Here is a 25,427-nt window from a genome sequence, read left to right on the forward strand (position 1 = left end):
AAAATTCTTCTTTCCCCATCCCAGTAGCCTTGGTGCCTGCTGCTCTGAATGATAGGAATTCTCTTTCTGTAATAGTGTGTACGCGCTATGGACAAGACACCAAGCAGTGGGTTTGGCTGTCGTCCATGAACCACCCCCAGCCGATCCACTGGGAATGTATAAACACCCACCCAGTGCAGAATCCATCCCTTGCCTCCAACACTGATAACAGAGCAGACAAATTCTTGCTTGTTTCCCGGTGCCTCCATCGAATGCCTTTAGAGCTTACCTCATCCCTTAGGTTCCATTGGACGTTCATAGCTGTGGGCTTCCCCCACCTGTGAAAATATTCCCACCAGGAAAAGCTACTTCCACTCACCTTACAGGACCTTGAGTTGTGTATGGATCCCAAAGGAAAAAGAAGCTCAGGCTCTCCCAAGCTCAGGGTCTCCGAGTGTCTAAGTTTACTCTATACCTAAGAGGCAAGAGAGAAAAAGCAAGGCCATGGAGGGTTCTTTAAAAAAGTAGACAGACTAGGAAGAGCTCAAAGGGCTTTGAGGGGTCACATTCCCTTCACAGTTCACATCAGGTCTTTGCTGGAATTCTACCAGCGATGACAGTGGCTGAGTGAGAGAGTAAGATGAAAAGTTCTTTTTTTTTCTCTCAGCAGCTTTTAAGGGAGCAGTGAAGAGTACGAGGCCTCCCCTGGGCCTCCCTTTGTCTTCACTTCTAACGACCTCATTGTGACACATGTCCTCTCAGATCTGACATGTAGGTGCCCAAGGGCCTTTCCAGAGGGATTCATCTGTGATGTGCAGGGCAGTTGTCCAGGTGATTTCAGCTAGATTCTATGTAGGTCAGGAAAGAAATGCTTGCTTAATATTTGCTCACTCCTGCCTTGGGTCAAGCGTATGCATCAGCCCAGCCTGATCGGGCAGCTCATTAGCAGACAGCTGTACCATCGTTCCACCACCAGGATGGGTTGTCCTGTTCAGTCTAATTCGAAAGCAGCTCTTCCCTCTTCCTGGATTATTTTAAATGAACAGGAATGAGGATGACCCCCCCCTCCTCCGTTGGAGCCATACTAGTTTCCTTTTATGATAAAAACAAGAAGTGGAAAGCTGGCATTTCTCCCTGTTTCTAAGAAGACGTGATTGGAAATGCCACTGCTGCCATGGTGAGGTACCACTTAGTAGTACAGGGGATGTCTAACAGGCATAAGGCCCCGGGCTTGACCAGACTGCAAAGTAAAGAGCAGCCAGATCCAGTGACAACAGAAGAGGAACTACAATCATGAACTCTGTTTTGAAAGTCACCATTAAACACAGAACATACCCAAATTATAGAGGTCAGCCTGGTTTACAAAGAGAGTCCAGGACAGTCAAGGCTACACAAAGAAACCCTGTCTCCATACCCTCTCCCCCCCAAAAAAAACCCAACAAAACAAAACATGAAAGAATGTGCAGAGGCGTCTGAGATCTTGTTGTGTGAAGAAGTTCAGTAGACATGGAAACGAAAAAGCTTATATGAAGCTTATATGTCATGCTTTTCCGAGTGAGTAGGGAAGAGGCTTAGTCCTGTGATTTACATAGATACCACCTCTGACCAAATTTCAGAAACATTATTAGTGAGCCTAAAGCTACGCAATTGATTTTTGACACTTTACTCTTTTTTTTTCCTTTTGGTGTCATTTTGATGACTAATTTCTACGATGCTCACTGGATCAGAAACTCCAACATTATTAACTGAGTCATTAAGATCCGAGCATCTAAGAATAGCATCCTGTGCATAAACGTATTGAAAGTAAGGCTAATGCCATGTCCCCCACATGCAAACAGGAACGGACTCATTGTAGTGATCCTTTTAGTGATCAACTTAGGAACGCTATTTTAATAACCGAGATCTTATAAAGAGCATGCCAAAGATGAATTAAGATTTAAAGAGGTTGTAAACAGGTCTATGTTTAACGTCTTTAGTAGGTTTAAATGCACCCACAAAACACATTATAAATTACGCAGAGATACAATGGCGGCACCTTTCCTCATCAAGGTTGAGCTCAGTCGCTTTGCTGTGGGAAAGTCCATGGCTTTGTGTGCACCTGTTCACTGTTGTGCCTCCGCTGTCCCCACCCCATTCCCTCCTGTGTGACCCTCACTTGCCTGGATTAGAACATGTGGTATGAAGTCAATGACATTCTTTGCGCGACTTTATGTGACTGTCTATAGTTGGTTTGAGGTTTTAAGCCCTACCTTGAGCGCGTTGCCACCTGTTCTCCTCTGTCTGTGTCACAGCACAAGGACTTCCAAGCAGGGCTCCTTCGATTGTATGACACGCTTAGGGTAGCTGCCGCCTACAGAATTTACTTGGTGTAGATGTGGACCGGGGTGGCAAGCCTTCCTTACCTTCGGAAGAGGTGGGGGGAGAGGGCGTGATTTCCAACATCTAAGCGGTCTCCCCCACTCCTGAAAACCGGGCCCCCTAGGTTATTTTTGCTTTGCCTTCTCAGTTTCCCCAACTGTCTCCGGGAGCTGAAAGGACCCATTTGTTATTTCGTAGGGTTCTCTCCTAGCTAAGCTCAAGGAGGCCACGTTTGTGCTTCAGAGACTCAGAAGAACGAGCTCCCTAGAGCCAAGCAATGGGACGTTATTTTAGACCACAGGCTGTGCGCCCGCTGACAACTGCAGCCAAAGCCCCTTGACTGGCAATTGTAGAGAGCTCCTGAATCGTCCGTCAGCAGAAGTTGGAATTTGGCCCCTGACCACCCTGATGGCAAGCACTTAGCAGAAGCGGCAGACAGAAACACACAAATGGGCAGACGGACATTCCGTCGAACATTCACTGTGACTAGGATGCTGTTATGTGTTTACATGGTTAATTCATCTAATTCTTTTTTTTTTCCTACTGGAATTATAATGGATAGAAATAGAGTCAGAAGGGAAATAGGAAATAGAGGCAGGATTGGATAGCACTTCCTTGGACCATCTCCTCTGTGGCATTTTTATGGTTTTCTAATCAAACAGAGGAACTTCCAGAGTGTGCGATTCTTCCTTGGGAGGTTCCTAATCAGTTCCAAGGGCCAAAATCTATTTCTGGAAGATAAGAGAACGAATCAGGAGAGATCTTAGCCCCGATCTTCCGACCCCCTTACTTTGGAGTCTGATGGCGTCTCATAAAATTGATTCAGATTCCTGACACGAGAGCATTTCATGCTAATCACCCATCTCTCCAGTGGGTTAGGGCACAGAAGACTCAGAGCAAATGCTCTTGAACTCCGAGCTCTAGTGACATCACGTTCCTGTGGCTATCTCAGACTGAACCAACCTTCTCGGAGCCTCTCTGCGGTCCTCTCGCTACGGAGGCCGCCTGAGCACCAGCAGGGGGCAGCAAACGTTTGCGTTTGCTCTCCGGCAGGCCGGGAAAGCGTCGCAGTGGGGTCTTGGGGCTCATGGGTGGTGGTGCGCTTTTTCCTGTTCAGTGCCTCTGGATCCAGCTTTCTAAGACAGTCACTTCCCCGACGAGTAGGTCCAGAAGATCCTAGATTTCAGGCGAAAGATTTCAATCTGAGTTTAAATGAATTCGTTTTGTTTACCAGTTGTTTCAAGGCTCCTGTTTTCGTCATGGTGGGGGCCCCGGGAGATGCGGTAGATGCATGGGCTTTCTCCACCGGGGGAGCAGGTTGACCAAAGGCGGTGGAGGCGGGCAGCGGAGTGTGTGTCCACATATTCATATGGACTGGCCAAGAGAGCATGACAGGCACAGGGATGAAATCTGAACTTGGCAGGGACTTCCCCTGGCTGCAGGTCCGTAAAGCGCCCCCTCACTATGTAAAGCATGACAGAGTCCTGAGAGGTGGCTTCACCCTGTCATTAAGAGGCTCTACTCTGAATATGGAAGAGGGTGAGCTAGATTCAGATGGCCGCTTGATCGCCGCATCAATATGGATGCATAACTTCTTGGTGTCCTCATTTCTAAAATGGGCGAACCCACATTCTTAGCACAGTGCTTTACAGGCGGAGAAAATGAACAAAATGTACTTGTTACAGCAGGAGTCAATCGGGGAACAAAATCCCATACATTTTTTTTTCCTATATGTGGAGTAAAAACATTTCATACATGTTTATAACATTTAACTTTGTGTGTGTGTGTGTGTGTGTGAGAGAGAAGTACATGCATGTGAAGGCTAGAGATCAATGTCAAGTTCTTTCTCTGTTCCCTTGTTCCTTATGTTTTTGGTCTTCTCACTTCTGCCTCCTCCCCCGTGCTCCGATTACAGACATGTGCTGGTGCACCCAGTTTTAATATGGGTCTCAGGACCCAAACTCAAGTCTTCCTGCTTTTGATGAAAGCGTTTTCCCCCACTGGATTGTCCCCCCAGCTTGAGCGTTTTGAATTTGGGGGAAGGTATATTATAGTCCTCAGTTACTTCCGTAATGAATGTTAAAGAGAGACAGAGAGCCGAATGTAGGAATCAGATCTTGGCTCTGCTCCTACGTAGGTACCTGTCTTGTGACAGGTTTTGCTTCTCCAGGCTATCGTCCTGACCTGCAGGACAGTGTGGGGTTTGCCGATGGCCTCTGTACCTTTTTGTAGTTAACACACCCTTGGTTTCCCAGGACCAGCCTTTGCACAGTACAATCTGTACTTCTGCCCCAGTGGGATGGTTTAGTGAGGGATAGAAACTGGGCTCGTTAAGATGCTGGGCTCAGTGGCTGGACTCATCCATTTAGTCTTCCTGTGTTCCAAGAGCTTCTCTCCCACCCTTGACTGCCCTGTGTCCCATGGAGATAAGGAAAGAGTTCAACAAATCAACCAAGCTTTAGGGACTGTTGGAGAGGGATCGAAATGATTTGGGGAAAAAAGTGGTCACCCGGTGGCTGGACAATCAAGTTTCTCAGGCATGTGAAAGAGAGTGCCGTTCTCCAGGGAGCTCTTAGCACCTTTGTCGGTTTCTGCTTCACAGTCATTCGCTCAGGTAAGTAGGTGCAAGAACTCTTGACTGGGGTAAAACACTTCTCCACTAACAGTGAGGCGATTGTTTAGATTAAAACGAAAAAGGCACGGCTTCAGCTGCGGTATGGCCTAGAGTCCACCGGAACACTGAGATGGTGGATCAGGGGCTGGGTTTGGCCTCTGACAGTTCCAGGCAGGCAGGCTTTTAACCAGTGCTTGACTTCCTCACTGTGCAGGTGCTCTCTGTTGCTAGAAAGTCATTTGTCCAGGTGTTAGTGGTGGTGTATGGGGCTGGCCAGCTGTCCCATCAAGTTCTACAAGAGGGACATTAACATGGGAGCAAGGCCACAGGGAAGCTGTTTCCTGCTTGTCTTTCTTGAGATGTGGTTTTCCTTCTTAATGAGAAAAGTCTGATTAGTCAAGCAGCAGGTACATATATGAATACAGAAAGTAAGGCTTAACGAACCCCAGGTTTGGGGGCATGTGTGCAGGTCCTTCAGACCAACATGTACCATGGAAGGGGAGAGGGAAGCCTTCACGTTTGGATGATATCTTTGTTTTCACAAGGGCCAGCATGAACTCCTCAGAGGCCTCGAGTTTTGAAAAGATGGTTGACCTTACCTTTTGTCTTGTAATTAAAGACAATGACAGGACAATTTCTGGGCCAAAATGTAAGTAAAAAAAACAAACAACACAAAACACCTAAGTAAATCGTACAGTTGCGATTCCTTAGAAGATGATGTTGATATTGTTGGGAAGTCAAATACTAATAAAAACTTAAGTTGATATGTGGTATCAGATTCTTTAGCGGTGTTCCTCACTGTCCTCTCCCTCTCTGCTCTTCTTTCTTGGCTGGTCAGTGCTGGAGGAGCCTCTCAAATCTGTCTCCACAGTTCTCATCCTCACACGAGTGTTTGTTCAAGTGTGATCCTCAGTCTCTTGCCTCAGCTCTGGGTCCTCCAGGCAGCCTCAGGTTCTTTCCAGGCATGATTCATTGGTTTCTCCAGGGTTGGAACTTGATGTGTAATGAGCTCCCCAGACAGTGATGCATAGCCTGAAATAAAGCTGAAGAAGCAGACGAAGAATGTGTGACTGCAGAAGTCCTATGCCCCTGGTGGTGACTGCGGATTTTTAAGAACTCTTCACAGGCCCTCACAGTTTCTGCCCATTCACAAAGTTTGAGAAAGATCCCTGAGTGCCTAGCTGGGACAGAGAGCCTTTGTGAGTCTCTTTAGAACCGTACATTAGACCAGTGAAATTCAACAGAAATGCAATTTCAACCATGCTTGCATTAAAAAATTTTCCAGTAACAATACTAAAACAATAAATGCCAAAACAGTTTTTATTTAACTCAGCATACCCCAAATAATATGTTATCATGCTAACCAATACAAAATTATTGCAATACGTTACAGTCTTTGTTTCATTTTAGGTCTTTGAAAGCATATCTTGCTTTGTGTGGGCTGTAGCAGCCGTTGCCTGCAGAGAACAGAAAGCCCCTAATTTCTCTTGCTAGCTAGTGCTGACAGACACACTTCCACTAACGGAGGGTCCCTGCAACAGGAATAAGTGCCTTGCTGCTGGTTGCTGACGTTGAATCCTGTGGCATTAAGAGTTCGATGTTCTCCACAGCTGGGCACAAAACTCTGTTTTCAACCAGGCCTCACTCTCTTCAACCATGGGGAATGCTGTCTACTCTTCTCCATAGCCCACCATTCCCTGCCCATCCCACACACTTTAACTGGCTTCTTGGTTTCTTTCTTTAGTGCAGAATCCTCTTCCTCCTACAGGACTAGCTGTGAGCCCGGTCTGTCCGTAGGTAATCAGGGAGGAAGGCTCCTCTACCAGTCACATACTATCTGCTCTTGGATTTATCTTATCGTAGAAGACCTAGCTCTTCTAGTACTAGTGATACAAATCCTCTTCAAATCAATGTAGAAGTTGATGCCTTTGACGTGTCTTGACAGACTGTCATGTTACGTATGACTTGAGGTACCTCAACTTCCAAACTATGCCGTGATTGCTGATCCGAGGATGAGAGCTGGTTTGTCCCTATAAACCACAAGTTGTTGTATACCAGATAGCTTATATCAACTCGGTGCAAGCTAAAGTCATCTTAGAGGAGGGAAACTCAATTAAGGAAACGACTTCATAGACTTCATAAAACTGACCTGTAGGTAATCCTGTAGGGCAGCCCATTGTGGTGGGCGGTGCCATCTCTGGGCTGATGGTCCTGGTTTCTATAAGAAATCAGGCTGAGTGAGGCATGTGGAGGAAGCCAGTTAGCAGCACCTCTTCATGGCCTCTGCATCAGCCCCTGCCTCCAGACTCCTGACTTCCTTTGATAATGGACAGTGATGTGGAGGTGGAAGCCAGGTAAACCCTTTCCTCTCCAAATTTTCTTGATTATGGTGTTTCATTACAGAAACCCTAACAAAGAGAAGTTGCGAGTGCTGAAGCCACCCAAGGAGGCTGGGATCTGATGTCAATTCTGGTGATGGACAGCTACACGAATTGACACTGGGCCCTGTGCATCCCAGGAAGTTTGATCCTCAGGATTGCCTGCTAGGTGGTTGTCACAAGGTAAGGCGACCTGGGTTGATGAGATGAATATGAGGTTCAGGTCTAGCTCCCTGCATCCGGGAGAGCCAACAGGGCGTGGCCTGGCACTTCAGGGAAAGTGGAGGAGAGGCAGTGAGATTAGTTACAGGCAGCTGTCTGGGTGTTTGTGCTGAACAACTATTCGCTTGAAGACACACTACCCTGCTTTCTTCAGAGGGAAGTGGAAATCACTAACACAGTTGTGTTGACTGTGAAAGCATGTACTGAAAATGAATTTCACATGTCTGCCTTCAGGAAGTTCATGTAAAATTAGGAGGTGACAGAATTTTGGTATTATGGATGCCATGCACTGAGAAGGGAGGCAAAAGGTGGGAAGGATTCAGGCCCCATGATCAGGCCTTGCTTAGATGTGGACCCTAGAAGGGGATCACTCATCTACCTTCTCACTAATATGGTTGAGTTTCAAACACCTTGATGATAAAAGGAATGTGGTAGGAACAATGTTCCATCTGGAGACGCAAGGCAAAGCATGCCATCACCAACCTTTGCTCAGCTGGCTTTCCTGGATGCCACAGCACTTCCACGGAAAGTGAGCAAGGACTTTTAAGCTTCAGTGATGGCATCCATTTTCCCTCCATCTGCTCAGGTCAGACCTAGAAGGGAAGCTCTTGGCTGATTTCTTCTTTTGGTCTCTTACAATGCCTTGGGTCAATTATTTGCATGCAGGGAAGCTGCAGCGAAGCTGAAAGCCATGGTGACAGGTGGTTGGGAGATGAGTTTCTCCCTTCCCGCTGGTTATTTGAGGCATGCTCATCTCAGGTAAAATCTATTCTACCTCCCCGTGCATATGTGTGTGGTGCACAGAGCCTCACTGATAAAATAAACTGCTGCTGTTCACTTCAGCTGAGAAATTCTGTATCTCTGGATAACTGCTTTTGCACCTGTTTTTTAGATGCTGATGATATGGAAAGACCAGTTAAGCACAGCAGCTGCATTAACGATAAACACAGGGATGGAGGATACTGAGACACAGGATTTAGGTGTGCAGACTCTGGAGTCATAGTGCCTTTGCTCAGGATCAGATATCACTGGCTTGGTTGGCATGTAATGTCTCCATTCCTCATCACTCAACTTGTGTTATCTAGAAAACGGGACTCACAGAGTTTGAGGATTGAGTTAATTTAGGTATGGTGTTTTCGATAGGGTGGCATATGATGTGTGCACAAATTATTAGCTATTCTAGCTGTGAGTATAGGGGAACTCACCAAGAGCTTGTTATCATAGTCTATGTAAAACAAAAGGTCTAGATGGCTCTCTTGCAGAATGAAGCTTCTCAGAAGCAACTGTGAGTCACTGGACATGTGGGTCACTCTTTGGCAGGGCCGTTAGGTTTTTTCCTAGTTGTTTTGTGTATATCGCTTTCAACATCAACTAGATGCTTCAAGCTTCTAGTACTTGTGTAAGCATGCGTGAATTCCTGGTGAGCAATGGTTTCTTTATACACCTGAACACAAAAGATCTTCTCCACATCTCCAGCTCTTCCTCCATTCTTTTTCATCCAGAGTTTTTGTGACCACTAAGGATACTGCAGATTGCATGTTCTCCTTGTTCTGGATTGGTGAAACCTTGGAAAGGAAGCATGGAGAGGCATAGACAAGAAGGGGAGGGCATAGGATAATGTGTGTTTCTATATATCTCTTTTCTTCAGTCATGGGGCGCTTGTCTTCCTCCACTAAATGCCTCCCAGCTTAGTCCTCTCCTACAGCTTCTCACTGGCTTAAGTGGCCATGCCTCTTCAGACCCATGCTCAGGCAAGCAACCATAATTAAATTCAGTAGGACAGACAGACAGACAGACACACACACACACGCACACACACGCACACACGCACACACACGCACACACATACACAAGGAAATAGGAGGGGTGCTTTAAAGAAGAAGAATTTCAACAAGAAAGAGGAAAGGATCAAAGAAGAAAAAAGGTGTGTGTGAAAATGACCAAAATCCATTATACAAGCACGTGAAAGCGTCAAAGAATAAAACACTCTCCTTAGTGTTTCTAGTGGTAGGCTCTATCTCTTGCTTGCTCCCTCACTTCCCGCCACATCTTAAAATTGAGTGTTATTCACATACTTTGTTCTGAGCTCAAATTTTCAGACCTGGGACAGACTAAGAAGGCTGTTGTCGCCCCACTCAACATACTAGAGGGAAGAACCTGGAATGTTTTAACCTGAATCTACAGATTCAAGATACAGTTCCACAGAATATGTGGAGTACTGCTCTTGGGAGTGAGTGGGAATTCGTCAGATCTTGGAATATGATTCTCCTCAAGACGAAAGCTCACAAGGGGAAAAGGAGCTAAATAAGTTGAAGTGTGCATAAGTTTTATTATGATCCTTAGAATATTTCTGGTTATAGAAACCTTTCAACAGGTATTCTATAACCAGTTTTACTTCTTTTGTATATGTATGTTTATATCTACACCTAGCCATCTCTCTAGGTATCCAGCTACACTTGGATGAGAGGGCCATGCAGAGAAGATGGAGAGAAGGAGAGAGAGAGAGAGAGGGAGAGAGAGAGAGGGAGAGAGAGAGAACAAGAGAATTAGATGGAGAGGCAGAGAGAAAGACAGAGACACGAAGACATGGCTATGATACTCAGGGACTGTAGATCTGGCCTTTTGATAGTTCTTTGGAGAAACCTCTTTGCTAACCGAAGATGTTTGAAAGCTTTGAGGGCTCTAACTTAGCAGAAGGCAATGTACCTATAAGAAGTCAATGGTTTGTAAGAGCTGAACTGTGATTCGCATCTGAAAGACGAGAAGACATAAATCCTTTGGCTGGAAGTTTTTATGAGAAGCACTTTCCTTGATGGATTGTTTATGTAAAAAGCTGCAGTGAGCATAGCATAGAAACTTCTGCCTTTGTAGTGCGATTTTACTGTGAGAATTTTATTACATATGGCCTGAGGGGGTGAGCTGGTCCAACAGAGGATGTATTTCTGAGGTTGAAGGCCCATGCGCCTTCTGTGATTTTTTTTTTTCGACTTGGGGTCTATATTTCAAACCCCGAGATTAAATTTCTTTTCCTCTGTGCTTGTGGGCCTCTCTGAACTCCACCCTTAGAATCAGCATCATGGTTCCCATAGCAACTAATGTATCTGGAAGAGAGGACGAAAGGAAAGGGACCAAATAAAAAATGATGGTGCTACAGTTTAAAGCAGGAATTAACTGTAAAATGGAACATAGGGTCATGAAGAGTGTGTGGGGGGAAAGGGGTGCAGAGGCTATAAAATCTGCATTTAGGGCCTCTGTGGCTACCTTGCCACTCTGTTGCCTTCCCAAACTCACGGCTGGTTTCTTCCTGCATTCCTCTCATTTATCAGCTTCAGTAGAGAAAATGACAGGGCTGGCATGGTAGGTATGTCCTCCACCCAGCACTTGCGTCAGCATTGTGCATCGTATAAGGCCCCCGCCGACGTCACAGAAAACTCTTGGTTAATGTTTTAGTGTCTTCATCCCGCAGTAATACACGGCAACCCACCGACTGGATGTTTTAAACAACTGGAATTTATACCTCACACTTTCAGGAGCTGAGGTTTCCGTCATCAAGGGGCTGACTGATTCGGTCATTGTTAAAAGGTGTCGCATTTTGGTTGGCTGATGAATGCTTTCTCGCTCTTGTCTTTACATTTGTGGTCTCCCCCCCCCCATGGAAATCATGGCAATAATTCTGTAATGAGAGAACTATTCCTTTGACCCTATCTAATCCTAGCTACTTTCCAAGAGCCCACTTCTAAGATTAGCCCTTCAGCTAATGAATTACAGAGGGACACAGCATTCACTTCACTGTAACCTGCTCTATCCCTTGGCTCAGACCACATCTCTCATTAATTGCAAAACATATTTGTTTTGTCTGAATATTTTCCAGGGAACTAACTCATTAAAAATAAACATTAAATTCTAAAGTCAAAGTTTCATTGAAGCAACATTAAAATCAGGTATGAGTAGGGAGTCTTGACATGATTCCTTCACAAAAATTTTTCAGCTGTGAAACCAGGCCATGTATGAACTTCTAAAATATACTGATGGGTCAGATATTGTCATTCTGAAAGGGAGAGGGAGGATGAGGCTCTGGGTCCCAAGCCAGCCCTAAACTTGGCAAATTCCTTGAGGTCTTAGTAAGAGTATTTGGGAAAGGAGGTAGATGCCGGGTAACCAAGGGAACAGAAGCTCTATCTCTTACTGCTTAAAATGCCCTTTGTTAAGTAACCTTGAAACTGTGATGAGGCCCTTTCCATTCTACCAGGAGTTAAGGCACCAGGCTAGATCTTTTTGACCACGATGCCAGATACCGGGCAAGGCCTATATGCTCCAAAGGCTTTGGCTTCACTATATAAAATCAATTTTGTAGATTTGATCCCCCTTGTTGTCTTTCCTAAAGGATCATGGGAAGAAATACCCTAAATAGATATCTGATTTGTCAAAGTTTGGGGAAAAAAAGAGGGGGTCACCTTACCTCCACAAATATGCTATCCCACACAGAGTCTTTAAAAACCTCTTACAGAATTACAAGCTTCAAGTCGCTTGCTGTTGCCCACTCCACATGTCAGTCCACTTTGCAGGCCAGCCCAGTCCACAGCCTAGCCCACTCCACAGGCCATCCCAGGCCACAGGCCAGCCCACTTCTTTATCTTTGGAATACGCTATAACTATGTCTGTTTAATACATCTTTTGACATTAGATTTTCCTCTCTCTTGACTTTTTGTGGTTTTCTCTGCTCCTGATCCTGATTATTTCCTCAGTGGACCAAGAACCCCACCTCCTCCACTCTTCTGTCCACTCATACCAGACCAGTCCCTTCCTGCTCACCAGCCCTCAAGAATCCCTATCCCATCAAGGCTCCCGAAGAGCTCAGGGACCCCAAGAGAAACCATCTCGAGGCTAATTGGAAACAGGCAGAGCATTTTTGTCTACTCAGACAAGGATTGAATACACCCACAGATGCTTAATAACCTCTTGGTCTCTTGCTAAAATGTAATCCACAGCCTTTGTAAGATTGGGTGTCGGGTTAAGTGAAAATCTCAAGTCTCCTCCAACATCGGTAAAAGGTATTAAGCCTCATATTGAGTAGAAACAGTATCGATGAAAGTGGGAAGTAGAACAAAAATGAGAACCAGCTCACGTATCTGAGCTCTCCTAGTGAGTTTTGTGCTGTTATTTTTATGTTTGATCAATTCCTACAGTTTGAAAATAAGATCAGGGGTCTATTTGCACCTTCTTGTATATCAGTGTGTATGTATATCATATCTATGCTGTTCCCCTAGTTTCAGAGGATAATACCAAATTTATCTTCCCTAATTGTTGAAAGTCGCTCAAATGGTTTTTTTATATCCACATGGGATGGGTGAATCTTGGTTAACATGAGTAGCTTAATATTGTTGGTTAAATAAAATCAGTCACATATTCAGATTTTTTACATTAATATGAATAAGCATATGCTTTTGATCTACTTGAATTCTCAGACAAAGTAGGTTAAGAGTAATTAACTGGGGTGGGGGAATGTTCCTGGAGGCATGGCTCCTCAAGTAAGCTCACTCTTTGCTCTTACTGAGGACCCAGGTTCAGTTTCCAGAGCCCACATGACAGCTCACACTGTCACTCAGTTCCAGGGCAGCCAGCACCCTCTTATGACCTTACTGGGTACCCAAAACACATGCAGTGTACTTCCTTATGTGCATGTGAAAGACTCTCATACATAAAATAAATCTTTGATAAAAGGTAGTCAGCAGAGAAAAGCCTTGAGATACCTGATTTATCTTTATTATTATTAATTATTATTATTATTTACAATTTATTCACATTGTGTCCCATTATATCCCCCTCCCTCATCTCCTCCCAGTCCTACCCTCCTTTCCTTTCCTCCCCTAGCCCTCTCCCCTAGTCCACTGATAGGAGAACTCCTCCTCCCCTACTGTCTGACCCTAACCTATCTGGTTCCATCAGGACTGCCTGGATCCTCTTCCTCAGTCGCCCCACCAGGGAGAAATGATCAAGGAGCAGACAACTGAGTTCATGTCAGAGATTGTCTCTTCTCCTCTTACTAGGGAACCCACACGGAGACTGAGCTGTCTATGGGTTATATCTGAGAGGGGGTCTAGGTCCTTCTCTATGTATGGTCTTCAGTTGACGCATCAGTCTCTGTAGTCCCCGCTGGGCCCAGCTTATTTTTGGTTTTGATGGTCTCCTTGTGTAACTCCTGTCTCCTCGAGGTCATTTTATATGCCCCTTCTTCCAAAAGACTCCCGGTGCGCTGTCCAAAGTTTGGCTGTGAGTCTCTGCATCGGCTTCAGTCCCCTGCTGGGTGGAGTCTTTTAGAGGACGTCTGTGGTAGGCTGCAGTCCTGTTCCCTCTCTCCTACTGCTTTAAATGTGTATCCTGTTTTCCCTCTTGAATGAGAATTAAGCATATTCCCTAGGGTCCTCCTTGTCATTTAGATTCTTTAGATCTGTAGATTTTAGTATGTTTATCCGATATAATGTGACTAACATCCATTTATAAGTGAGTATATACCATGCATGCCTCTCTGCTTCTAGGATACTTCACTTAGGATGATCTTTTCTAGTTTCATCCATTTGCCTGCAAAATTCATGATTTCCTTGTTTTTAATAGCTGAGTAGAATCCCAATGTGTAAATATACTACAATTTATAAATCCATTCTTCAGTTGAGGGATATCTAGGTTGTTTCCAAACTCTGGATATTATGAATAAAGCTGCTATGAACATAGCTGAGCAAATGTCCTTGTATGGTTGAGCATCTTTCGGATATATGCCCAGGAATGGTGTAGCTGAGTCTTGAGGTAGAGCTGTTCCTAGTTTTCTGAGAAAGTTCCAGATTGATTTCCAAAGTGGTTGTACAACCCTCCTCCTCTCCAGCATGTGTTGTTACTTGAGTTTTTTATCTTAGCCATTCTGATAGGTGTGAGATGGAATTGTAGAGTCATTTTGATTTGCATTTCTATGATGTCTAAGGATGTTGAGTATTGCTCCACCATTCGATATTCCTCTGTTGAGAATTCTCTGTTTAGCTCTTTATCCCTTTTTTTTTTTCAGTTTATTCAGGAACTTTGAATTGTTATCTTTTTTTTTTTTTTTTTTTGTGGAGTGCAGATTTTTTTTTTTTCAATGCAGTTTATTCAGGAACCTTGAACAATCTTCTGACCCTGGGGAAAGCCAGCCCACAGCTTAAATAGCCTCTGGGTAGCCAACCCCAGCGTGCCTCGTGGGCAATGCAGATAGGTCCACATACATGGAAGCAAGCCAGATCCTCAGCCTTAGCCAAATGTGGAGTTGTTTGTGACAGAGAGCACTCACCATCGGGAAGGTGGAAGGTGGAAACCAGCTCCATCTTTAAGGTGCGGCATTACGCAGCTCTCTACAGTTCCCCCTTTTTGTTTTAGATGCATCAGGCAAGAGTAGAGGTCTGATCTCTGATATTAGAAATAAATTGGGACTTTGTACCAATGTTCATTTAGGTGTCATCCACCCAAAGAGCATCGGACCCGTCCGATACCTTTTTCTGTATCCCATTTTTAATTGGATTATTTGGTTTATGTTTAGAAATTAAACACCAACAAACCAAGTAATGCAATTAAAATGGGGTACAGAGCTAAACAGATGCCTAATTTTTAAAAAAATTATTTATTCACCTTACATTCTGATTATAGCCTCTTCCCACCTCTCCTCCCAGTTCCACCCTCCTTCCTTCTTCTCTCCACTCCCTCCCCTATTTCTTAGAAAAGAGAAACCCCCACCCCAAATGTACCCCAATTCATCAAGTCACATCAGAACTGAGATGTTGCCCTGTGGCCTGGTGAGGCAGCCCCACCAGGGGACTTGATCATAAAGCAGGCAGCAGAGTACATGTTAGAGACAGCCCCCACTCTCCTTACTGGGTGGCCCACATGAAGCCCGAGCTGCCCATCAGGTACATCTGTATAGGGGTACTAAGTCTATACCCTAGGTCTTTCTGGGCCTTGGTTAGTTGGCTCTGTGGAGCTTCTGTCACGTCCAGGTCATTCTATCCTTCCCCTAACTTTTCCACAAGACTCCCTACGATTCACCCAATGTTTGGTTGTGAGTCTCAGCATCTGTTCTGATCTGCTGCTGAGGAAGACTCTCAGAGGACAGCCATGGTAGGCCTCTGTCTGCAAGTATAGCAGAGTATCATTAATAGTGTTGAAGGCTGGCTCTCTCACATGAGGTGGGTTTCAGGTTGGGCCAGGTCTTGGTTGGACAGTCCCTCAATCTCTGCTCTGTCTTTATCCCTGCACGTCTTGTAGGCAGGGTAAATTTTGAGTCGACAATTTTGTGGGTGGGTTGGTGTTCCTTTCATTCCACTAGAAGTTCTGTCTAGTTAGAGGGTGTCCTCTTCAGTCTCCATTACCCATGCTACTTGAATTTTCAGCTAGAGTCATCCCCAAATCCTCCCAGAGGTCTATCTTGTTTTGGGTCTCCAGCGTGGTACAGAGATGCTCCTGCCCATGGTTTCTCTTCTCTCTGTAGGACCTCTTTCTTTCCACCCTGTTCTCCCCAGGTCTGATCTCTATACTCATTTCTTCCTGCGCTCCCTCTTCTACCTTGTTCACACTCTTCAACCACTTCTGATGTCTAGTTTATTTCACCTTCTGAGTGAGATCCTCCCTTTGGTCCTCTTTGTTACTTATCTTCTTTGGGTCTGTGAATTGTAAAGCTCATAGGGAAATTAGTCTGAAATTCTCTTTCTTTGTTGAGTCTTTGTGTGGTTTAAGTATCAGGGTGACTGTGGCCTCATAGGATGGGGTTGGCAATGTTTTGTCTGTTTCTACTTTGTGCAATAATTTGAGCCTTATTGGTATTAGTTCTTCTTTGAAAGTCTGGTAGAATTTTGCTCTGAAACCATCTGGTCTTGGGCTTTTCTTGGATGGGAGACTTTTGATGATTGCTTCTATTTCCTTAGGGGTTATAGAACTATTTAACTTGTTTACCTGATCTTGATTTAACTTCGGTAAGTGGAATATATAAAAATAATTGTCCATTTCATTTAGATTTTCCAATTTTGTGGAGTACAGAGTTTTGAAGTAAGACTTTGGATTTCCTCAGTATCTGTCATTATGTCCCTATTTTCATTTTTGATTTTGTTGATTTTGATAGTGTCTCTCTTTCTTTCAGTTATTTGGCTAAGGGTTTGTCTATCTTGTTGATTTTTCCCAAGGAATCAGCTCTTTGTTTTGTTGATTCTTTGAATTACTTTCTTTGTTTCTAATTTATTGATTTCAGCCCTGAGTTTAATTATTTCTTGTCATCAATGCCTCTTGAGTATGTTTTCTTCTTCTTCTTCTTCTTCTTCTTCTTCTTCTTCTTCTTCTTCTTCTTCTTCTTCTTCTTCTTCTTCTATCTAAAACTTTCAGGTGAGCTGTTAAGGTGCTATTATGAGATATCTTCAATTTCTTTTTGAAAGCACTTAGTGCTATGAATTTTCCTCTTAGCCCTGCTTTCCTATAAGTTTGGGTATGTTGTGTCTTCATTTTCATCAAATTCTAGGAAGTCTTTAATTTCTTTATTTTTTCCTTGACCCAGCTGTCATTGATTAGAGAGTTGTTCAGCTTCCATGCATGTAGGCTCTTTGCTATATCTGTTACTGTTGAGGTCTAGTTTTAGACCATGCTGGTCTGATAGGATCTGAGAGATTATTTCAGTTTTCTTGTGTCTGTTGAAGCTTGGTTTGTGCCTGACTATATGGTCAATTTTGGAGAAGGTTCCATGAGGTGCTGAGAAGGTATATTCTTTTTTGTCTGGGTGAAAAGTTCTGGAAACATCTATTAGATCCATTTGATTTAAGACCTCTGTAAGTGCCATTATTTCTCTATTTAGTTTTGGTCTTGATAATCTGTCCCTTGATGAGAATGGGTTGTTGAAGTCCTCCACTATTAACATGATGGGATCAATGTGTGATTTAAGTTTAAATAATGTTTCTTTTATGAATGCAGATGCCCTTTTTTGGGACATAGATGTTCAGGATTGTGATGTCCTCTTGATGGATTTTTACTTTGATGAGAATGAAGTGTCCCTCCCCATCTCTTTTGATGAATTTTGGTTGAAAGTCTATTTTATTAGATATTAGGATGGCTACTCCAGCTTGCTTCTTGGGTCTGTTTTCTTGGAAAACCTTTTTCTAGTCCTTTACTCTGAAGTAGTGTCTATCTTTGTTGCAGAAGTGCATTTCTTGAATGCAGTAGAATGTTGGATCCTGTTTCCACAACCATTCTTAGTCTGCAAAGTTGAGTCCATTGATGTTGATAGATATTAGTGATCAATCAATGTTAGTTCCTTTTAACTGTGGAGTTGGTGGTGATAGTGTGTTTGTGTGGTTTTTTTCTTTTGATTTTTGTTGTTGTTGTTGTTGTGAAGTTATCTATTTCCATGTTTTCTTGGGTGTTGTTGATATTGTTGGGTTGTATTTTTTTCCTAGTATCTTCTGTAGGGCTAGGTTGGTGCATAGATATTGTTTAAATTTAGTTTTGTCATAGAAAATCTTGTTTTTTTCCATCTATGGTGATTGAACGTTTTGCTGGGTATAGCAGTCTGGATTGGCATTTGTGTTCTCTTGTTTCTGCATGACATCTGCCCAGGCACTTATGGCTTTCTCTGTTGAGAAGACTGGTATGATTCTGATAGGTGTACCTTTATATATTACTTGGCCATTTACTCTTGCCACTTTAATATTTTTTCTTTGTTCTGTATATTTAGTGTTTTGATTATTGTGTGGTGGGACGAATTTCTCTTTTGGTCTAGTCTATTTGATGTTCTGTAAACCTCTTGTATGTTCAAGGACATCTCTTTCTTTAGCTTTGGGAAATTTTCTTCTATGATTTTCTTGAAAATAATTTCTGATTGGGGAGGACCTCCTCCCCTTTATCTGACCCTGTTTTATCAGGTATATCCAGAGTCCTCCTCTGTGGCCTAGCAGGACTGCTCCTCCCTTGGGGGGTGGGGAGGTCAAAGAGCCTGCCATTGAGTTCCTGTCAGAAATAGTCCCTGTTCCCCTTACTATGGGAAACCAATTGGTTACTGAGCTACCAGGGCTTTATCCAAGCAAAGGTTCTAGGTTATATCCATACACGATCCTTGGTGGAGTGTCAGTCTCAGAAAAGACCCCTGTGCCCAGATATATTTGGTCCTTGTGGAGCTTCTGTCCTTTCCATGTCATACTAACTCCCCTTCTGCTGAAGGTTTGGTTATGAGTCTTAGTATCTGTTTTGAAACACTGTTAGGTAGAGTCTTTCAGATGCCTTCTGTGGAGGACTTGGAAAGGGGCAGGGAGGAGATGAGGGGGGGAGGGTGGGATTGGGAGGGAATAAGGGAGCGGGATACACCTGGGATGCAGAGTTAATAAAATGTAACTAATAATAAAAAATAAAATTAAAAAGAGATATATTTATAAAAGACAAGAAAAGGGGGAATTATGTCCTCCTCATTCATCCAGAGCTCAATTTAAATTTTTTGGACAAACATGGCAAATCTGCAGCTATACATTTTTGGCACCCTAAAACCTCCATGGTTAAATGGAGGGACCCCTTGAATAATACATGGCATGGATCCAACCCCATTTTAATTTGGGGGTGAGGATATGTTTGCATTTTTTTTGCAGGTTAAAGATGGTGCTTGATGGTTGCCAAAGAGACTGGTGCAACGATTGGATTAAATCAAGGAACAAGATCATTCCCCAAGTAATGATATTGCTGATCCTGTTGCAGCTGATTCATCCAGTGAAGGCTAAATTTAGTCCTTAGTACCCAATCCCCCTCTTGTTCTCCCTGTACATGTTAGCACACCTTTGTTTGGCTGGTCTGGTACTATTCATCTTTGTCATTGCCAGATGTGTCCACCTAGCTCAACAGCGCCAAGCTAGATTTAATGCCATTGAAACAGCAGCATGCTGTGACTCTCTCACCCCAGGTAGGGGCTTGGCTTGCCCAGCTCAAACATCAGCTTTAACCTCTCCTTTCCTGTGTGATGGGCCGGTTAGTTAATGATGGGTTCTGGGTGATTGGATATTTACCAACCTAAGACACGGAAATCCCCCTATAACCGGGATTCTCCCATGACAGGTAAGGTATTTATTGGGAGTCGCCCCCACCTAAGACAGGCACAGTCCCTTTGTTTTAATTTGAAATGGAGGAATTGTGGCAGCCTTTTTGGATTTAATTTGTAGTTAAAGGCATCTGAGCAGTAGAATTCAGCCTCTTGGTTATTTTCCAAAGTCCAGTCTCTCATAAACTGACCGTGGTGGTCCTACAGCGGACTTCTCTGACCCTGAAAAACTCTGTGCAACCATAGTGCAACCAGACAGCAGGCTCTGTGTCACCTTGAGTGAGCCCTCATATGTTTTGGCTAAGTAAAATTGCCTGCGTGAGAAACTGCTTGTACTTTTTTACCTACTTAAGTGTTAAGCTGACGTCCATTAAATCGACACTTTGATCAGCATGTAAAAAAAAAAAAAAAGAAAAAAGAAAATAGTTTCTGGACCTTGGAGCCTGGAATATTCTTATTGGTCTATTCCTATTATTCTTAGGTTTTGTCTTTTCATGGTATCCTTGATATCTTGGATGTTTTGTGTCAGGAACTTCTCCATTTTTATGTTTTCTTTGAGAGATGTATTGATTTCTTCAGTGGTATCTTCAATGCCTGATATTCTCTCCTCCATCTCTTCTATTCTGTTGGTGATGCTTATCTCTGTTGTCCCTGATCTCTTCTCTAAGTTTTCCATGTCCAGGGTTTTCTTGATTTGTGCTTTCTTTATTGATTCTATTCTTGTTTTCCTGTCTTGAATGATCTTATTCATTTCCTTCAGCTGTTTTATTGTGGATTCCTGTCTCTCCATGATGGCCTTTATTTGTTTGGTTGTATTAACCTGTGTTTACTTGAGAGACTTTTTTTCCCCTTTATCTGCCTCTAATTACTGCATAGTCACAATTTTAAACTCATTTTCCTGTGTTTCAGCTGCATTAGACTATCCTTGATTTTTTGCAGTTTCTGGTGAAGCCATGATGTTGTGGTTTTTGTTGACTGTGTTCTTATGCCAGCCTTTAACCATCTGGTTGTCCATAGCCTTTGCTGTTTGTCCTTGGATCCTGAACCAAAGACTAGGTCTTCCTGTCTCTGGAGTCTGGAGTAGTCTTCAGGAAGATGAGCTCTAGAGGCACAAGAATGGGTGTTGGTGAGTCAGATGCAGCTAAGGAAAGAAGGATGTGGGTACTTTTTCTCTGATTCTATCTTCGAAAAGAGATTGTAGATTTTGGAGAACTCCTATAATTTCTTTCTCAAATATATAGTGAACTTTATCAGTGAACTTAATAGGTTTTGCATAGTGATTTCTGTTTAAGAAGGTTACAAATGAACTTAATTTCTTTAATAGTTATGTGCTTAATAATATTTTTGGCTTCTTTTAATGCTACTTTTTGACAAATTATTCTTTTATGGAATTAGTAAATTTCAATTACATTATTGAATTTGTGAACATGGAGTTGTTCTTTGTATTTTTTATTATATAAAACATATGTGGACTATGTTCAATTATGGTAGTAATTATGATTCTTTTTTTCTTTTAATTTACCTTTCTAGAAGCTTGTCAATTTTATTATCTTCTCAAGGTCAATGAAGCTAATTGTGATTCAGTTGGTTTTCTGTGTTTATTTTTTTTTCTAATTTCATTGATTGATGCTCTATTCACTGATTTATGCTCCTTCTTTGCTCTTTCTAGTTCCTGGAGACTTTTTTTTTCAACAAGTTTCTCTCTGAGTATTCTACCCACACATTTTAATAGGCTGGGTTTTAATTTTAACTACATTCAAAATATTTAAAAATTTATTTTCTGAGATGGTGTTTAGAAATGGATGTTTTAATCTCTGAGTTTTGTGACTTTTTTCGGTTATTGATTTCTAGTTTAATGTCAGTGTGGCACGTGAATAGACATCTGCATTTTTGTTCTTGTAAACTTGATAACGTTTGATAGTTTAGCATGGGGTCTCTTAGTGAATGTCCCATCCGAGGTGATAATGTGTGTTCTGCTGTGGTTGGCTGGGGTAGTTTATTGATATCTGTCACATCCGTTGGTTGTGTGGTGCTCAACTTTATGGTGGCAGTTTCCTTTTTGTTTTTCTTTTTCATGCTTGACCTATCCATTGCTGAGAACAGGATATTGATGCCTGCCATTACAGCAGTGAAGCTCTGTTGTTTCTCCTTTCAGTCATATGTTTTGTTTTCCTATTTTTGTCTTTTACTTTTTTTCTGATTTTTTTTGTGGTTTCAATAGACCATTTTTGTACTTCCGTGTTTTCCTCTTTTCACATAGCGGTTATATTTCTTTATGCTGTTTATAGTAGTTGCTTTATAGCTTTACATATGCTAGCCTAAGTCTACTTTCAAATAACACTTCATCTTAATAGCTTACAGCATTTTCCCTTTATTATTATTATCATTATTATTCACTTCTCTTTTTATCACTCTGATTCACTTCTCTTATATATAAACAGACATAAGCATATACACACCTATAAACAGGGTGTTATACTTTGCTTTGACAAAGTATAACAAAAACCTTTGCAGAGTAAGAATCCTGCGATGGTATTTCAAGAGAATCTTCAATTGTCTTTCACTTTCAGAGGATTCATGGGGTACAGGGATATAGAATTCTCTCTCTTCCTTTCTCCCTCTCTCCTTCCCTCTATTCCCTTCTCTTCTCTTCTCCCCTCCCTTCCTTTCTTTAAACCACCTTCTCGTTGATTATATACACAGGACATAATCAGAAACATGGCTGATATCACCCCGGCTCTGACTGGATTATCACATTTGAGGATGAGGTACAGTGAACCAGACAATATCATAGTGTGGAGTAACTAAGATTGACTTTATTCAAGCTGTGCTTACAAAGTCCTTTCGCACAAATGGACTGTTGGCTGATTTATAGGTAGGGCTGCTAGCCTCACAGCAGAGGAGGAAAGATCACTTCCTGGCTGGACTAAAAGTCTCAGAAAGAAAGAAATGTACTCAACTCCATAGATACAGAGATGAAACAGGAAATGAGCTCATGACTTTCCTTCCCAACTAGCTTTTGAAATGGTATTCTTGGAGTCATTATTAACAGTTCTAGTACAACAGGCATGAAAGGTGTGGTCAATCACTGCTCTCAATGTGTTCACATAAATAATTAGGCCAGGTTTAATGAGACCTTTTATTTTACCAAGGAAATACTTTTTTTTTTTTTAATTTTTTGATCATTCATACGACCAACACTCACTTTGATTCGTGAAGAAGGCGGCTCTATTTCCAACTCTTTTTTTTTTTTTCTTAGCCCTCACCAGAACCCCCGTTGATGTGGTTCTTCTGGCTGGGTGAACTCTTTCCAGCACTCAACCTCCATGTTCATCTAGCCTTAGCTGTTAGCCAGTCACAGCTATGTTCATACTGTGTGTGCTTGGCAAAGCAGCGCTTCACCTCCCAGTATTAAATTCTGTCTCATGTCAGGCTGCTGTGACAAACTGCCATCTTATCTCTCATGCTTCTGGAGCTGCGTGTCTGAGATAGGGGTCTTGGTAGCATCAGGGCATGAACTTTGCTCGGAGAATGTACTCACATTTCATTATCTTTTTACAACGCCACTGACTATCACATGAGTCCCGCCTTATGGCCCACATTGACCCAAATTACTTCCCAATTGTCTCACACCCACGTGCTATCCCACTGGGACTGAGACTTAAATGACTGAATTTTAGGGACATGCAAACAGCCTGCCTGCGGCAGCTACCTCTCAAACAGGACTCTAAACATTTCCAGTTTATCTTCCTTGTCTCTCTCGCTGTCATTTGTTTAACAAGCGAGTGTTGGTAGAAATTAGTGGCAGAGGCCACTCTGATGAGGTCACAGACAAAAGCAGGCAGCATGCTTTAGAGATCGGAGTGTAAGGTAAATGACCTTTGCTGTGAAACGACAAAGAAATGGACAAACATAGGCTCACTGTGTTTATAGATTTCATCATAGAAAAAAATTGACGGCTTCCTTCTTCCTCGCTATCATTTCAAACAGAAGGATATGTTCTGAATTTCCAAAGTCATATTTTCTCTGCATTTGTTTCAGGCCTGGAATCAGAAGCATTCAGCTCTCCAGCAGACATGAAAATCAACTTAAAATTAAAAGCGCTGATGCAAGGATTTTGCACCTGCCTTGTGTTGGCCTGATTCTTCGTCTATATCAATGCTTATTAATTTGAGGTTTAACAATTCTGCCTTTAATTCAAGATTCAGCATACCTGCTAACTTAGTCGATATACATCCACCTTTCTTTCTAACAGAATTCTCATACTTTCAGTAATCAAGCACACGTACAATTTCCAAAATAATTTGGGAACTGACACGGCACTCCTAGCTTTCTAGTTTGTCAAATAAGGCTAGCAAAGGGAAGATCATCTATTTACTGAACCCTGTACTTCATACAACACCTTTAGTACCAAAGATGTTGGAGAGCCTAGGGTTAGACTAAAGAATGAGTTTCCCAGAAATTCTTTTAAGCCTTACCTAAGATATTATATGCTTGCATTCTTTCTTGTATTCACATTGTTTTCCTTAAGGTAGCTCACTTTTTATATCAATATGTATATAGGTGTGTGTATATATATATATATATATATGTATATACATTGTATTCAGGTAAACAGTCTAGAGTCAGACTTAGCCTTTTTTATTAGCATAAACCTCAGTTTGTAGCACAGTGCCCGCCCCGTAGAATGTTCTTGGACAGATTCTGTTGGCTGCATGAATAGAGGTCATTTGTCCACCCATTTGCTTTTTACTCACTTTCCTATTTTGCAATGACTTTGATTTATCTGTGGTTATTCTCTGTGTGAATATTTCAATATTAACAAATAGCTTCAGAAGTGACTTTGTCCTTATGTTGGAAGCCCGGTTGTTTGTGGTAGGAATACAAGTTTTAAAATGAAAAGGAAAAATAATCCATTAGAGTAATAGGTATGAGCAAAGTGCATGATATGGATAAGGGCTGTCTATTTTCAATGCACTGTTTTCATAGAAAATTACAAATCACAGCTCCATGTTGCTCTTACTTGAATGCTCAATTAGTCAATATAAAAAATGATTTAACACTTACCTCCTCTGGATTTTTTTCTTAGGTTGATAATGATAGTAAATGACTCTAACTGTTTTAGCCTATTTTTCATCTTGTGTACAAAGTTTAATTTCAGTGGCATTTGACATAGGCAGAGGCTGGGCTAATCTCAGGAAGAAAGCCAATGCAAAGTTTTGAACTTAAAAGAAAATGGAGGCTTTTAGTATGGCTATCCTAATTATACAGCTAATATCCACTTATAAGTGAGTGTATACCATTCCTATTTTTCTGTTTCTGGGTTATCTCACACAGGATGATCTTTGCTAGTTCCATCCATTTGCCTGCAAATTTCATGATTTCCTTGCTTTTAATAGCTGAGTATTATTCCATTGTGTAAATGTACCAAAATTTCTGTATCTGTTCCTACGTTGAGGGACAACTAGGTTGTTTCCAGATAGGACAGCCATACTAGAATCTACAGACCTAAAGAAACTAAACACTAAGGAGGACCCTAGGGAGGATTTTTAAATCTTATTCAGAATGATAAACAGGATAGACACCAGTAGCAGTGAAAGAGGGGAAACAGGATGGGATCCTACCATAGAGGATCCTCGGAAAGTCTCCACCCAACAGGAGATCAAAGCAGAAGCTGAGACTCACAGGCAAACTTTGGGCAGAGCACAGAGAATCTTATGGAAGAAAGGGGGGGATAGAAGGACATGGAGGGGACAGGAGCCCCACAAAGAGACCAACAAAGCTAAAATATCTGAGCCCAGGG

The sequence above is a fragment of the Meriones unguiculatus genome, chromosome 7 (assembly GCF_030254825.1).
Source record: "Meriones unguiculatus strain TT.TT164.6M chromosome 7, Bangor_MerUng_6.1, whole genome shotgun sequence".
Lineage (NCBI taxonomy): Eukaryota > Metazoa > Chordata > Mammalia > Rodentia > Muridae > Meriones > Meriones unguiculatus.